Source organism: Pelophylax lessonae, assembly GCF_965119305.1.
Source record: "Pelophylax lessonae genome assembly, chromosome: 1".
NCBI lineage: Eukaryota > Metazoa > Chordata > Amphibia > Anura > Ranidae > Pelophylax > Pelophylax lessonae.
Window position 1 is genome coordinate 204,473,071 of NC_138768.1, and position 6,364 is coordinate 204,479,434.

The 6,364-nt window shown below is 44.5% G+C and overlaps 1 pseudogene across 1 annotated transcript; it reads left to right on the forward strand.

Annotated features, from left to right (window-relative positions):
- Window positions 1–5,339: 5,339 nt before the first annotated feature.
- On the forward strand, window positions 5,340–6,083 carry LOC309544639 (class I histocompatibility antigen, F10 alpha chain-like; annotated as a pseudogene). The gene has a single exon. The product of its transcript is annotated as a class I histocompatibility antigen, F10 alpha chain-like (transcript).
- The last annotated feature ends 281 nt before the right edge of the window (window positions 6,084–6,364 follow it).

Genomic DNA, 6,364 nt, shown 5'->3' on the forward strand with positions numbered 1-6,364 from the left:
GCAGCCTGGCACACATGAGCGATTACATGCTGCAGTGTCTCCACAACGACCGCCGAGTTGCCCACATTCTAACTTGTGCTGATTACTGGGTGGCCACGCTGCTGGATCCCCGTTACAAGGACAACGTACCGTCCTTAATTCACTCACTGGAGCGCGATCGCAAGATGCGCGAGTACAAGCGCACGCTGGTAGACGCCATGCTGCTGGCATTCCCATCTGACAGCGGGGCCACAGTGGAAGCACAAGGCAGAGGAGGAGGAGGAGGAGGTCGCCAACGCAACCAGGGCACCGCCAGCACCTCAGAAGGCAGGGTTAGCATGGCCGAAATGTGGAAAAGCTTTGTCAGCACGCCACAACAAACAGCAGCACCAGCAGCTCAGATGGAACGTCTTAGCAGGAGGCAGCATTTTACCAACATGGTGGAGCAGTATGTGTGCACACGCCTACATGTAGTGAATGACGGGTCTGCCCCCTTCAACTTCTGGGTCTCCAAATTGGGCACATGGCCTGAGCTTGCCCTTTACGCCTTGGAGGTGCTGGCGTGCCCTGCAGCCAGTGTATTATCTGAACGGGTATTTAGCACGGCTGGGGGCGTTATAACAGACAAGCGCAGCCGCCTGTCCAGAGACAATGTGGACAAGCTCACGTTCATTAAAATGAACCAGGCATGGATCCCACGGGACTTTTCCGTACCTTATGCAGAATAGCAATGGATACCGACCTTACCCACCCATTGTTCCATTTTTGCTCTTTCTCACTCTTTTGGGGTGTACCCTCATTTAAAATTTTTGAAAAGAAGCAGTGTTGGCTACCTCGTCCTCCTCCTCAGGGCCAGATTAATGTAGGGGCTATTGGAGCTGCAGCTCCAGGCCCCTACCTTTTATATAGGCCCTGGGTTGGCCATATTCACTGTTACCGCTCTTCTGTCACTTGTAAACACAGAAGTCTGGCTTCTATGCTCGCTTCCCCAGGCAGCACCCTCAGAACCTCCCCACACAGCGTGAAGGCCGGACAAGGAGGGACAGTTGGCGATGCATGGATGTGTTTATGGGCTTCAGAGACAGCATCCCATGTTGAATTAGGCATGCATGGCTGCACCCTTCCTCCTCTGGGTGCATGGCAAGGCACGGCCCTTAAGGCCCTTCAAAATCCTCAGCACCAAGCCCATGATGCTGTTAATCCGGCCCTGGTCCTCCTCCACCGCCGCTTCCACCTACACCGCCCATAGGTGTGCGCAGCCTATTGCATTAAGGTGTGCACCCCAAAGTTGAAATACACATGCATGTGTTTGCCAGCAGGGAGAGTAATGTATCGGGGCCATGTACCTGTAGGCAAGGAGAAATAGAGCAGAGCAGGTCCCAGGGAGATCTTTCCCATCTCCTCACTGGCAATGCTATGTGCCCTAGGTGATTAGGGTGTGCCCAGGCACACCCAGCACACCCTGTGCGCACGCCTATGTCACCGCCACATCCACCACCACCTCAACCTCCCTCCTACTCCATATGGGCCTCGTCCTTCAGAGATGAAGAAGAACATTGTTTTATTTTTCTGTTTTTTTTTGTTGTTTTAAGTTATTTCCCTATCCACATTTGTTTGCAGAGCACTTGCCATGCTCTTAATTACGTTTTGCTGCCATTTGCAGCACTCTAGCCCTTTCCTTTGGTGTTTTAGAGCCATTTTAGTGCCTTAAAGTTCGGGTCCCCATTGACTTCAATGGGGTTCGGTGTCCGGGAAAAGTTCGGTAAAAGTCCGGGACACGGACCCGGACTTTTTTTTAAAGTTCGGCCGAACCCGTCGAACACGGACATCTAGGTGTCCGCTCAACCCTATTCATGAGTCTAAAACTTTGAATTTGTGTATATAAGTGCTGGGCTAATCAACAAAACATGATGTACCATATATATGCAACAAAGTGATCTCACTCAGTGTTGTGTGCCAACACCACAATATTAAATAAAGAATAACAAAAGCAATTCATATATATATATATATATATATATATATATATATATATATATATATATATATATGACTAAATATACAATAAATTCACCTGTCCAAATGATAAATTCAAACAATGTATAAAAAAAACATACAAGTGCAAAAAATCCAAAAAGAAAGAATTATGAAAATTGTGATATTCATTGTTCCAATAGTAAATTCCGAAAAAAAAAAAGAATCGGTAGATGCATGCAAAAGGAAAAAAAAACGGCTTCCCAAGACTTCTCCGTGGATGGAAACCAATTAATATAAATGGTTATGAGCTTTTATAGCCTATATATACTTACATTGGGAGTGAAAGCCCAATCCGGAGAACGCTGGGATTAACAGTATCTATATGAAAGTGTTTGGGAAACCTATCCCTGAGGCTCATTTGGCTTTTCCATTAGCTTGGAAGCCAATATGCTCTGGTAAGCAGCCATTTATATTGATAAATGGCTGCATACTGTATATTTTTTAACAGTAAACCCTTAAAGATAACAATGTACATACTGTATGTGCTGTATAATATATTTTTTCCAACCAATAATTTAAAATAGAAACATGGAACAGGAGTTTAAACTTTTTTTTTTTTTTGAAAGGTGTTAATTTATAAATTTTAAAGAACAATACATAACAAAAGGTACAAGCAATGTCAATAAAACAGAGCAGGGTAGATACAACGGGGGCCTAGTGGGGAAGAGAAGGACGACGGGGGACCTCAAAGACTGAGTTGCATAGGAGCCGAAACTGCAGCATAGGGACAGGCCTATCAGGACACCATAAGTGGTCCCCACCCTAGGGTAGACTGGGGAGACAACCAGACAAGACGACCGACACAGACAAGGACACACACACACTCACAGACCTACAGACACACCCACACACACACACCTTCCCCTACCCGAAACCATCCATCCCCCGAGGGGGGAACAGGCAGTACACTATATTCAGGTCAGATAATCGTCAAATCTCATGGGACCTCCCTGGTCTTATTCAGCAGACAGGCTGGAAGGCAGAGGGGTATCCGCCCAGAACGAATCTTCTACATCAAGCCAAGGTTGCCAAACTTTAGAGAACTTGCCAGGACACCCTCTACTCTTATAGATCAGTTTATAGAGTGGTACATCTCCTCGCACAATAACATAGAACTGCTGTACTGTAGGCGGTTCAACACTTTTCCAATGTAATAAGATAAATTTCCTAGCATAGAACAGTAGTATGTGGATCAGGGCCCGGGCAAGTATGGAGATTAAACTTTTAAATAGTGCTTATACAGGTTGAAATAAATGGGTTAAGTAGTAAAATAGCAGAAATAGAAGCATAATTTACTGTTGATGGAGGAGACTGGCGCGCTCCTTTCTCAAGCCTGTCCTTTCTGGAGCTTGAGAAAGGAGCATGCCTGTCTCCTCCATCGACAGTGTACACGCTCAGAAATGCGTTGCGTCATTCCTGGTGAAATCACATGCCACTGCAGTCCATGTGCGTTCCAGCCTTCCTTCTTGGATTGATCTATACACAGAGCTCATGGACGGCTCCTATAGGGGACACAACTGGAATACTGCCTGGACCAGCGTGAACTCAGACTCCCCTCAGCAGGACTATCCCAACATATTTGCAATAGATTACCTCTATGTTTTTATATCTTTGTTCCATTAAATGTCATACAGTCTACACTTAGAAGGCGCTTCTTATTCTGCTTTTTTACATGTTCTGGAGTGTGCTTCTGCTTCCCCCAGAGGCTAGCCCTGAGCTGAAGGATACTACCATCTGCTTAACCCAATTGTATAACCTCCCTCATCTGTCCACTGCAATACCATTTCCATTTAGAGACCTATGGTTCTCAGCAATAGTGATCACAGTTTGCGCCATAACCATCCCTGTTGTTTAGGTAGTAAAATAATTTAAGTCCTGGTTAAATAAGAGTTAACTCCCTGTACACACAATAAACATTCCTCTGTGTCAGCTGCAACTCTCTCACTCATAGATTTGTTTGACAGTGAACACAGGAGATAAGACAGCTAGTGTATTAATTTTTACACGTTTACACACGTTAAACTGATTGCTCACTGTGATTGGCTGTATAAGTAATCATTCAATGAGGAAGGCTTCTGACTGGCTCCCTAGGAGCTCATCTTTCTACAGACACCAGGTCTCACGGAACTGTGCACGGAGGGGAGCAGGGGGAGATAGAAAACTGCTGGGCGTACAGGAGACACCCTGTGTACAGAGGAGGGAGTTTTATGGACGTGTTTAAGATGCCAAAGGTAGGCAACTGGATAAGGAGGGTTTTCTCCCACATTGAAAAAAATGTATCTCACTTCCTGTTGTGTCTATACCACAGGATGTAAAATGCAATCTCCCCAATGGGAAAACGCCTAAAAACAATTACAGGAGTCTGATTAATCTCTACTCAATTTAAAATTGAAAACAATGGATTCTGATAAAGTTAAAAAAAATATTAGGCTTAATCAATAAAAAAACTGCAGTGAAAACCTGCAGTAGGTACTTAGATGGTCAGCTAAGTCACCACAAGCAACATACAGTGAGAAATTCTTCATGTCCCAAACTGCATGAACTGGTCTTGCCAGGACTGCTTTAATCTTCTTTCTGACAGATTGAAAATGAAAGGAAACATAACTGGTGCTATTCAAAGATTTTCCCAACAAGTTATGTACACAACGTGTTTGTATGAATCCCTATAGATCCTTGTCATGATCCCAATTTTTACAAATGATGCTTATGTCAGAGGACCAGGCTCTGTATGGGGTAGCACTAAGCAGAGCATCTGATCAAAACCAAATCTGAAATGTACTGACAAAATCTTACCGATTGAAAATAATCAAATTATTTAGTAAGTCAACCCTGCTAAATAACACTACCATCAACCATATCGCCATTTCAAGTGTCTAAAAACATTAATCAGGAGACAATAAGATTTTGGTAACATTCATTTTGATTACAAATACATGGAAGCATTTTTAGCAGGAAAAAAAATACAATCTTATTTACTATATTTAGGCATATACTGTACATAGCATAGGTCAGAACGTAATAAGGTGATGCAATTCGAAAAAATGTAGATTAAAGGAAACTGTCAAGAAAAGAGAAAGAAGCAGCTGTTGCTTCTCCACATGAATATGCTAGAATGAGCTGGGTGAAGTGGATGGTGTTGTGTTTTGGGGTCTATATAGAGGACAGCGGGGAGGATGAAGATGATGACCCCCCTCATCCTGAATATTCTGGGGGTGTCAGGGGTGGAGTGTGACAGTCACTCTCTGTGGTATTAAAGAACTGCAGTCTCCTCTCCAGGATCCCTGAGTACTCTGAGGTCAGATATGTGGATGATGGGAAGTATCTTCCCAAGACTAAGTGGATGAAGAAACTGGAACCTGAATACTGGTAGGGGAACACGCAATTAGGTTGGGGTGATGAGCCTGTCTACAAGCACAATGTACAGATATTGATGAACCGATTCAACCAGACTGGAAGGATCCATATTCTACAGGTGATGTACGGCTGTGAGCTGAGAGATGACGGCACCATTGCATGGTAGCAGCAGTACAGATATGATGGGAGAGATTTCATGTCTTTGGACACACAGAGAGGAATCTATTGTCCGACCATGAATGAGGCTCAGATCTCCACACAGAGATGAAACAGTCCAGAGGAGAGATAGGGGAAGAGAAACAGGAATTATCTAGAGAATGAATGTATTCCATGGCTGAATAAACACATCAGTAATGGGAGAGAAGATCTGGAGAGGAGAGTGCATCCAGAGATGAAGGTGTGGGGTCATCGTCAGTCGGATGATGTGACCAGACTTCAGTGCTTGGTGTATGGGTTTCACCCCCGATCTGTGGATGTGAAGTGGATGAGGAATGGGGAGGACCGTGTTTTTTCAGATGAAATGAGGCCAATTCTGCCCCTTTCTGATGGTACCTATCAGATCAGAGTCAGTGTAGAAGTGCCAACAAGGAAAGGAGACCCTTACTCCTGTCATGTGGAGCACAGCAGCCTGGGGGACTCTGAGTGTGATATGGGATCCACTAGGCAACTCCCTTCCCATTGGCTTACCTCGACATAGGCTATCCCCCCTTTAATCCATCATGAATTCTTCTGCCAGACTCATCCACCTTAGTAATCACTCTGTGTCTGCTACTTCTCTGTCAATCCCTCCACTTGCTTCCGCTCACCCAACAAATTAAATTCAAAATACAAAATACTAACAACTTACAACGCCATCCACAACTTAGCCCCCAGATACATCACTATCCTAGTCTCAACCAACCTAATCTTTCTCTCCATTCCTCCCAAAACATTCTGCTCTTTAGCTCCCTTATCACCTCATCTCATGCTCGCCTTGCCTCCAGGACTTTTCCAG